The 10,083-nt window shown below is 54.8% G+C and overlaps 1 long non-coding RNA gene across 2 annotated transcripts; it reads left to right on the top strand.

Annotated features, from left to right (window-relative positions):
* The first annotated feature begins 365 nt into the window (after window positions 1-365).
* On the top strand, window positions 366-8,551 carry LOC138157399 (uncharacterized). Of its 2 annotated transcripts, XR_011167396.1 has the most exons (3): window positions 366-530; window positions 6,842-6,999; window positions 7,391-8,551. It is a non-coding gene; the product is annotated as an uncharacterized lncRNA (long non-coding RNA). The 2 variants fall into 2 exon arrangements; XR_011167395.1 differs by having other exon boundaries at window positions 366-6,999.
* The last annotated feature ends 1,532 nt before the right edge of the window (window positions 8,552-10,083 follow it).

A 10,083-nucleotide genomic window follows, 5' to 3' on the forward strand; every position in this document is an offset into this window, starting at 1 on the left:
TTGGCACTTAGGGACTTGGAGAAAGACATGTTGTAGTAAAAACGGCTGAGAGAGGTGAAGGCAGAAATAGAGGCAGGGAAAAAGTTGGTGAAGGGGTGAGAGTCAGATTTAGGGGCAGGTGAAGACACCGGACCAGGGGACTCACTTAAGAACAGCTAGGGATGGACATTGAGAGCAGGCCAGAACTGGCCACAAGGGTCGAGGACTGGGTCCGGGGCTGGGCGGTGGGCCCGAGGGGCGCGGTACAGTGGAGGGAGGAGGCGGGCTCTGCTCTGGGTCCCCAGGACAGTGGCGGCGGCCCCGCCCCTCCCGTCCCGCCCCCATCCCTCCCTCCCGGCTCCCTCCTTCTCCCTCTCCCCGGCGGTAATGAGGAGGGAGGAGACGGCGAAGGTTTTAAAAAGGATTTCTTCTTCGAGCCGGACAGCCAGTGACTAGGGTGGGGACCAGTCGGTAGGCCTGCCCCCGTCTGCCCCCGGCCCGTCCGTCTCCTACTTTGTCCGCCCGCTCCCGGAGCTCGCAGGCTCGGCCCGGTAAGTGGAAGAGGGAGCGGTCGTCACTACTTTTCCCGGGACTGACTTCTTGGCGGGAGGAGCGGGCTACAGGCCGGGACGGGCCAGGCCAAGGAGGCCCGGTGGGGCAAAGGTGGGTATGGGGGCGGGCGGGGGGTGGCCGCCCCGGGAAGGGTGTGGGCCCCCTGGAGGGCGGCTGGCAGGGAAAGGAAGAGAGGTATGTTCGCGGCGCCCTCGCCTGCTTTGGGCGCTCTCCCTAGCCCTCCCGCCTCCGCCCCTGGCACGGTCCTCAGTCCCGGGCTGGCACCGAGACTGCGGGGGAGGAGGGCATGGGCGCGGGCGCCTGAAGCCAAGTCTCCCCCGTCTGGTTAGCGGGACAGGCGGCGTGGTCCGCCAGTCTTGGGACCCCGGCCAGGCGCCTGGAAACAGAAGAGACCCCAGCTTGGTGCGCGCCCCTCAGACGGCTTGGGGTTCTCCTGGGGGCCACCCAGGCGCCGGAAGCACTGGTCCCCTCCCCCATCCACGGCCCCAACTCCTTTCAAGTTCTTTAAGGGCCGCCCCACCCAGCCGGGACTGGTTGTGAGAAGGGGCAGACGTTGCGCAAAAGCCTTGGGGCAGGAATCTGGGGGTGGGGGGATGTGCTCATGAGGGTGTAGGGAGATTCCATCCTGGGCATTCCTCCGGGTTCCTCTGAGGACCTGGTATGGGGGAACGGGGGAAGGGGATGTCAGTGCTCTCCAGAGCATTACCTCTCTCCCCCATTTCTTGCTAGAGCTCTCTCCCAACAGGACCCCCCCCCCAACCCCTCATAACCTGGAGCTTTGTCTGTCTGTCTGTGTGACTAGGCCACCAGGGGTCAGGTAGGGGCTCAGGGAATGCTGGCTCAGGTATGAGCTTGAGAGGGACTTTAGAGGGAGGTGGCAGTGAATTTTGGGCCAAATTTCCCCTCCTTCACCATGGACTGAAGACTTTGGGTCACTTATAACTTGAGTGGGTGTCTTGGGTTTTCCTGGGGTGGCAGTAGTAAAATTACTCTCAGGTCATATCCAGTCAGGCCACAGCTTGGGTGTGGTCTATCAAAGACCACCAGTTGACACATCCCTAGTCAACTTGACCTAAGTCCTCAACTCCTATGGGGTCAAGATTGAGAGCAGTCTGCATAGCAATCTCTAAGGAGGCTTTGGGGTTGAACCCAGATGGACTGTTACATACTCTCAACCCCACATGCCTGTGACAACTTGTAGAAGGAAAAAATTCCTTTCAGGGTGTTGTGTAGTGATAAATAGCATGGGATTTGGAATCAGGAGACCTGGATTCGAATCCCTGTTCTGACAGTAGCTATCTGACCTTGAACTCAGAATCACAACTTCTCTGAGCTTGTTTCTCCACCTGCAAAGTGGGGATGAAAGTACTTATGCCACCTGTATCCAAGTGCCATACAGAAATATAGGGGTGTTGTCTCCCCAAAAAGCCCCCAAGCTGGGGAGCTCTCTTGCCCTTTGAGAGCCTGAGGACACTTGCTTTCCTCAGAATGGTGTGTCCTCTCTTGCAGACATCCCAGTGGGGGCCACGGATGTTCAGGGTTTAAGATGACACATCTATGCTGTCAGGAACCTTGCTCTCCCCTCTTCTCTAGGGAGGGAAGTGATTGGTTCAAGGTCATGAGGGCCCTGCCTCGTATGTCCAGGAAGATGACTCCATAGGCTGGAGCCCCAACACCAGTTTAGCCCTTGGGTACAGACAATAGAGAAGTTGGGGGAGGGAAGAGGATCGAGGCCAAGATTTTGATCCCCATGTGGTCCACTTATCTTCACAAAGGGAAAAACTCTCATCCATGACCTTAAACTGATCTTCTAACCTTGGCCCCAGACTGACCACTAACCCTGGCACATGACAAATCCATCCTTGTTTAAAATAGGACCCTGGAGTGAGAGTCTGGATGGCTCCATTCAGTATATCACTGTAGGGGCCACAGCTCTGAACTAGTAATCTGCTAGTGGGAGTGCTGGAGGACCTTTGGGGTGAGGGATATGGCTGTATCTATAAGTATAAATAACTCATCTTTGGGTTTTGAGGCAGGGGTGGAGGCTCCCAGGTTGTCTTAACTCCTCTCCCCACCCCCAGTTCCCAAGTCCCCAGACTCCCCCCCTCTGCCTGTTCTCCCAGAAGGAAAAGCAACTTTTCCTGTCTGGGCTCTGAAGCAGGGGGAGGGTGCTGGGGCACCTCTCCTTGATTTAAAGACACAGCTTTCTGGATCCTACACTGAGGATTCACATACTTAGGAATATATGGGCCTGGGATCCAGGCTCAAGCCTTCCTGCTTCCCCCCTCTGCTGGCCCCCTTGAGGTCTGCTTTGCTCCCCAGCTGCCCTGCTCTCACCACACCCCCCAAACCCCTGTTCAGAAGCTCCTGATTTACAGGGTCAGCCCTAGGGAAACTATGCCAGGCTCCTGACACACACAGGCCACATACATGACTGGGCAAGTCCTCGGGGGTGGCGTCTACATGGACCTAATTTCCTTTGATGTACATTTCTCTGAACATTGACACTAAGATCATCAACCTTAGGGGGCATCTCTGGACACCTTGGGGCCCACTCAATGCCTGTCACAACTGGAGACCAGATGTTCTGAGATGGATACAGCTGCAATGCCTGCCTCCCCCATCCAACCCTCCCCCCCCCCCAGCCTGTGGATTAATTGGCTTCTTTGGTACAGGGAGTGGAGGAGGGGAGGCAGTCCACCCACCCTGGGGGTAATAGACTTTTGTAGATCTCAAAGCATGCTTTGAACAAAACCACACCCCAGATCCTTTTCTAAATGTCTCCTATAAAGCTGTTGGGATGGTGAACCCTCTCCCTTTATCGAACCCTTGCTGTGGCATGTACAAAAGGTTGCTGGGTGGGAGAGGGGGGAGGCATTCCTCAGAGCAATCCCAGACCCAGTGTGCCCTGAACCTTATTCTTCACTAATGACTGTACGCCAGGCCATCTCTTTCCCCCAAAGGTGAGGTCCTCTTGCCCCACTGGGAACTACTTACCACTAACCCCATCCTTCTGATAAATGCTCTCTTCCCAGTTGGAATTTCTCTTGATGTCCAGGCTTGGCTTTGTCCTGAATTCACTGTGTAATCTTTAGCGTGCCTCTGAATTTTTCTGGTCTTGGGGTTCCCCACCTGTAAAGTAAAGAGTATACAGTAAGCTGATGTATAGGAAAGTGCATGGAGTGCCAAGGGTCTTCTTTATCCTTTCCAGCCCAGGGCTTCCCCATTTTCTCTTTCTGGAGAAGCTAACCGAATTCCTAATCTTCCTACAGTCAAAGATGGTGCTTCTAGAAGTTGGGAATCCTTGGTAGTAGTCAGTGGAGGGGAGGCTTGATGTCCCTGGGTCAAAGGAGAGGGCGAAACCCTAGGGACTCTAGGACCTTGGTTGGAGGCTATCCCCCTAATACCACTTTGAGTGTGGTCACTTCAAGCACTGGTCCTGCGCAAAGATGGCATCAGATTCCTTAGGATGTCCAGACTTGGCACTGAGGCATGGAGGTTCTCCCAGAATGCAAATATCGGTGGTATTTATTCTTTAGGAAAACCTGCCCTTCCAGACAGAATTGTCCTTGTATTTCCTTCTGGTGGGGAGAGGCCCAAGGGATGGGGTCTTAGGGAATCAGGGTTCTGAAGATGCTCACAGACCTGGTTTTAACTGGTGGTGAAGGCCTAAGGAACTGTACCACCCCAGGCTTGGATCTTAGAACCAGGTTCAAAAAGTTGTCATTCATGAGTTAGGGAAAGGGAGAGTGGGGGTATAGCTATAGCTACTTCTCTGGCTCAGAAAAATTCCCCTAGAGCTCCTGCCCTGAAGTTTGACTTGGAAGTACAGGGAATGGGGCCTTTATATGACAGCAAAGTAAGTAACGTACTGTTTATCAAATGCTAGAGTGACAATGAAGAGGGCGGGTCAGAGGGAGAAGTCCCTCTCACTGGGGAATCAAATTTAGGCCTGTCCTGGGCTTATCACTATGGATTAGGGGCTGGATATTTACTTTTCAAAGGGAACCTGGTTCTGTTGCCCCACCAAGAGATCATGAGGGTGGAGTAGATGGAGTGGGAACTATGGCTTTGCCTAGTTTTCCCATTTATACAGTGATTCAGACCCCATGGTGACTCCCCCCCCCCCCAACAACAAAAAAAGACCCTATAATAACTAGCCTGGGTGCAAGCCAGCAGAGAGGCCCTCAGGTAAGCTGCCCCCTTGTCTTTGACCTAGGCAGGTTTCCCTGTTGGTAGATCACCCATTCTGGCTCTCTCTACACTCCAGCCTTCTCCAGTGTAGCTGGCTAGGCCCCACCTTGAGGGAGGAGGGGGCCACTGCTTCACCAGCTGGCCAGTGGGAGGGAGGCTGAGGGGAATGATTTCCAGTCAGAGGCCCCATTCTAAAGGGAAGGGTAATGGTTGGGGAAATAGCCCCAGGAGGGTTCCCCTTGTTAGATCTGCTGTGTGGGCCCCAGCTCCTGCTTTGTGGTGTCTCTGCTGAGGATCTAAGCCCATTAGTCTGAAGCATTAGTGACAGGCCTGGCCCTGTGGCCCAAGCCCAGGCAGCCAGGCTGAGGCAGGGTGGAGCCTGGATGGTTTGGTATTTTCCAATCCAGCCCAGGGAGTGGGTGGAAAGTATGTGGGGACAGGGTTTGGAGGCAGCGATAGAAGCTGCCCCTGATTCATCCTAGGGAGCCTGAGTAGGGAGAACTCTGAATGTGCCTGTGGACATATCTATCTTGTGGTCACTCCTGTGTCCTGCCTTCTCTCTTCAGACTTTCCTGGGAGCTTCATTTAAATTGTCCTCCATTCTAGACTGGGCCTGCCTGCTCTGAGACATTCCCATACCCTTCCCCTGGATCCCCACCTGCCTATTTGCTGGGCCTGGGGCCTAAATGGAAACAAGTGTCCTGTCCCTATCTCACTGGACCAGGGTCAAGGTCATTGAGGTCTAGTAGAGCAGGGCTATCAGGGGTAGGGAGCTTTGGAGGAGAAGGCTGTCTTGTCTGCTGGGACAGGGTGGGCCTTGGCCAGGTCCATGGCTGTGTGCAGGGGAAACCCCACAGGAAACGGGCCGGGCCAGATGGCCGCCCTTCCCGTTCTGTTCTGTTCCCCAGGACACCAATGTGCTGCCTCACTTCCGGAGGCAGCTTGGGGCAGGGCGGGTGCTGGGAGGCAGGAGGCAGGAAGCTGGGGGGTCTCTGTTTCCAGCCCATTCCTGGCTGGACTAAACTTTGCCCTGCTGATTCAATACTCATCCTGGGAAAAGAAGTGTCCTGGGTTGTTGGTGTCTTAAGGTGAAGGGTAGAGGCTACTGGGTATCTTTCCCCAAATACTAATCCACTTGGGAATGGTATCTTTCCCCCACCCATTGAATCTGTTGCTCTTTGCTCTCTGGTGCTGTTCCCTATTGGCTTTAGGCATGGCTAGCTAAATCCATAGGCAAGGAGAGGATCCGGTTGGAGATGTTAAGAAAGAAGTACTATTGACTATAAATCTCCCAAAAAGGACCATGCTCCACCAGGGAGAGGGTTAAGGCCCAGCCATGGGGCCATGACAGAAGCTGGGGGGAGGCTCTGGTGGTTTCCTCCTCCTCTTTGGGCTTCTAGGAAACGGCGCCAGCTGGTGTGAGATCACTTCCTCACCCTGCCTGCCTGCCGCCCAATTTCTCTTCCTTTCTCTGTAGCCCTGTTTGGCCTTTCCAGCTGGAGAGTGAGGATGTGTCTTCCCTCTGCCCACTGGGGCTGGGGGTGAGTAGAAGGGAAAGCTGGTATCCAGGACTTTGAGAACCCTAGGTCCTACCTAAGACATGCCCCACTCCCCTGCCCAACCTTCACCAGAGGTCAGTGGTTTTCTGTTCTTTCCACCAGCTGCCTCTGCACATCGGCTTTTCTTTCCCTGCAGAGAGGGAGCTTTATCCAGATGCATGCCTCTGGAAGAATTCCTTGGCCCTTGCTTTGGATCTTGGACTACTAGAACTAGAGGGGCTTCCCACACCTAACTGCCCAAGCTCCTGCTCGGGGAAGGGGCTCCATCATAGATTGGGAGCAGGGATATTTAGGCTGGCAAAGAGCATTTTCTCTGGGCCCAAGAGGGGAAGATCACAGGATCACAGAACTATAGCTGGAAGGGTCCTTAGTAGGCCTCTGGTCTAATCCTCTAATTTTACAGATGAGGAAAGTGGAGCCCTAAGAGGCTGAGACGGGCAGGAGGAAGGCTGATTCTGCCCGGTATTATGGGAATCAGAGTGAACAGTTGATACTTTTTTCCTTCCTTTTCATTGTCTTTGTTCTCTCTTCCCTAGGTGCCAGCTTCCTCAACAGTCCTGGACCCAGCACCCTGAGCCTTGGCCGGCTGGGGTTCCTGGGGATGGGATTTGATTACTGCCACAAATCACATTGCCAGGGATTTCCAACTGACCACTGGCCCTGCTGCTGGAGCTGCCGGGTCCACTACTAACTAGTATGTGTGTATGGGTGCATATTTGTGGGGCGATAGAGCCCAGCCTGGCCTGAGGAGCAGGACTTAGCTGCCTTGTGAACAGAGTCAGCATCATATTGTGTTCACAGTGGCTAAGTTCCGCCCCCCTTGCCCCCCTACCCTTGGCCACCTTGCTCTTCATCCAGTCTGTCTCACTGGGCTCTGCCTCCTGTGCCTACTGAGCTGAAACACAGTTGCTTTGGATAAACTGGCTCAGTTCAGCAGGAACAGGAGTCTGGCCCTCTCCTGGAGACACCTGCCCTATGACCCCGAGAGCGGGGGAGGCTGGAAGGGCCCCCAGGTCCAGTGCTGAGATGGAGGGGCTGCCTCCAGCTCCTGCAGAAGTGCTGACTTTGTAGCTTTGTGTCTCTAGTGTTCAAAGGGATCTGAGGACTGCCTTGGCAGCTTCGAGCCTTTGTGGTGAGAGCCGAGGGACCGGAAGAAGATTTGGCTGGAGCTGAGGGGATGCAGAGACCTAATGAACCTAATGTACATTCTATGCAGCATTTTCAGCAAGCGCAGATTATATCTTCCTAATTCCTACTCTCTCCAACTCTCCTAATTTAGACGAGAGACACTTATCCTGACCTTTCCCCTAAGCCACAAGGAACAGCAAAGGGATACCCTCTGCCTTAGTTTTTTTCATCCCAAATCCTAGGCCTAGTATCCATCTCCTTTTACCTGCTCAGGGTTGGCAAGTTACTCAAGAGGAAATAACTCCAGACCCCCACCCCAAGACTGTTAAAGTGCCAACCTTGGGCTTCTAAGAGTGAGGCTGTCAACCCAAATGGTCCTCCAGTTTCATGGACTGTATGGAGTGCCCCCAGAGCAGAAGGTTGGAGGTTGGAACTCAGGAGCCCATAATTTTCTCTGCCTCTTAAAGTACCTGCTGATGAGGCCCTGAACCCTTCTCTTCTAGGGTACCCCCACCTGCCTTGTTCTCTAGGGACGGAGGGGAAGGGGAAAGGTATAGATTGTACTCCTGGGGGTAAAGGAACAGTGGTTATAAAAGCTTCTCTCTTCAACCAAGTTACTCCCAAGCTCCAAGAGCTGCAGCCCCATGGATGCTAGGACTGATTTCTGCAGCCCCACTGCCACACTATCCTTACCACTTCCAATGGAGTATATATTTCTGATTCTCCCTTATCTCCATCCTTGAAGTGCACATCAGCACAGTACCTGAAGTACCTTCCTCTACTCTGTGTATGTGGGACAAAGGCAGGAAGGAGCCTGGACCATTGTTCTCCAGCAAATGGCTCCTGTTCTAAGAGATGGGCTACTCTGCCTCTATATACATTGGGATTCAGACCATAATTACTGCACTAGGGAGTCAGGGATGCCAGCTGAGCCTCCTGAGTGACCCATTATTCCCATCCAAGGACTGAGGAGCAGCTGAAAATCTAGGTATGAAAGCAAGGAATGAATGAACCTGCAACAACTAACATACAGACACAGGCAGGAAAAGGGAATGATGCATCTCTGTTCCAAACCCAAGTCCAATTAAAGTTTACTCAAGCTCAGGCCCAATATCTTAGGAAGGTTTTGGTTCTGTTCTTCCTTTGAATTCTGAGTTCCTTCTTACTGAGCTGGGTCTCTCTAATCTAGGGCTCATTCTCCTTTCAGACATAGCCTTAGTGGGACTGGGGGGCTGAGAATTTGAAGACTCTAGGGGACATGGAATCTGGGGAGCTGCATGGACCAAGGGAAGAAAGGAACTAGTGGATAGAGGGGGCTGGGACAGGTAAGGGATGGAAGAATTGAGGGAGTAAGGGGGATGAGAAAGGAGGGGGCAGGAAACTGGAAGAAATGGGGGGGACCTAGTACCTGCAGGGACAAGGGATGAGGCTGAGGAGGATGGAGTAGCATGCTGGGGGATGCAGAGGAGTTTGCTGTTGAGGGCATGTGAGGGAAAGCAATTGATAGAAGGGATGTGGGGGACAGGTAGAAGATGGGGAGCTGAGAGATTGATATAGAAGGGGTGGGGGCAGGTAATTGAGGAGATGGGGGTACAGGTGATAGAGATGGTGAGGGCAAGTGATGGAGGGGTGGGGGAGACGGGGTAGAGGGGATGGAGAGACAGGTGGTAGAGGAGATGGGGGGACAGGAAATGGTGGGGGGATGGCAGGACAACTGATAGAGGGGACACGTGATAGACGGGATGGGGAGAAAGGTGATAGCGGAGATGGTGGGGGGGATGGTGGGACACGTGATAGAGGGGATGGGGAAACAGGTGGTAGAGAAGATGAGGGGAGATGAGGGGTACAGGTGATAGAGAAGATGGGCAGGCGCTCTCCAGCCCCGCCCCCACACTAGGGGCAGGCGCCGAAGCTTGGGCGAGCCCTACCTGCAGCCAGGCGCTCCCGCAGCCGCTCGCGGAGGAGGCGGCCTCCACGCTTGGTTTTGACAGATGGCTCAGCGAGCCAATGGCAGCGCGGCCCGCTCCGCGCCCCGCCCCGCCCGCGGATGTGGTCGCGGCCTCCGCCTTTGTAGTCGCGGTGTCAGCGTGCCCCCTGGCGGCTGCGCGCTCACACGTGTCCCTCTCATGTTACCCTGTGACGCAGCCCCTTCTAGTTGTGCGCCCCTAACACTCACACGTGCACGGCACCCCCTGGCGGCCACGTGCCCAAAGACGAGTAGAGTCAGCCCCAGCGCCCCTTTGCCGTCAGCTGGGTGCCCTGGGGGCTCGGGCCCTTGGGTCCAGCTGACTGCTCACTAAAGGCTGGGGTGGGGGTGGGGAGAAGCTCAGTCCCACAGCTCCCGCTACGTGCCCCTCGATATTTCACGGCCCCATCCTTGGGAGAGAGGTTCTGTTAAACCAGGGGCAGGGGCCCTCGAGTGCGGCCCTCCGACTGACTCCATCAAAGCACCCGTCCTCAGTCAAAAGGCCACCCCCGAGGACCTAGAAGGCACAGGAGGCCTCGAAGCCGCGGGCTCCTCACCCCCTAAGCAGGTCAGATGTCCAGCCTGATTCCTGCCATCTTGCTCATACCTGGTACCGCGGCACCAAGTGTGATGAATGAGCTCATCTTGCTGCCTTCTGCCCTGGCCAGACCCCCATCCAGTCTT

The sequence above is a fragment of the Petaurus breviceps genome, unplaced genomic scaffold (assembly GCF_028583685.1).
Source record: "Petaurus breviceps papuanus isolate PSGF00001 unplaced genomic scaffold, PetGlider_PUasm1.0 172, whole genome shotgun sequence".
Classification (NCBI taxonomy): domain Eukaryota; kingdom Metazoa; phylum Chordata; class Mammalia; order Diprotodontia; family Petauridae; genus Petaurus; species Petaurus breviceps.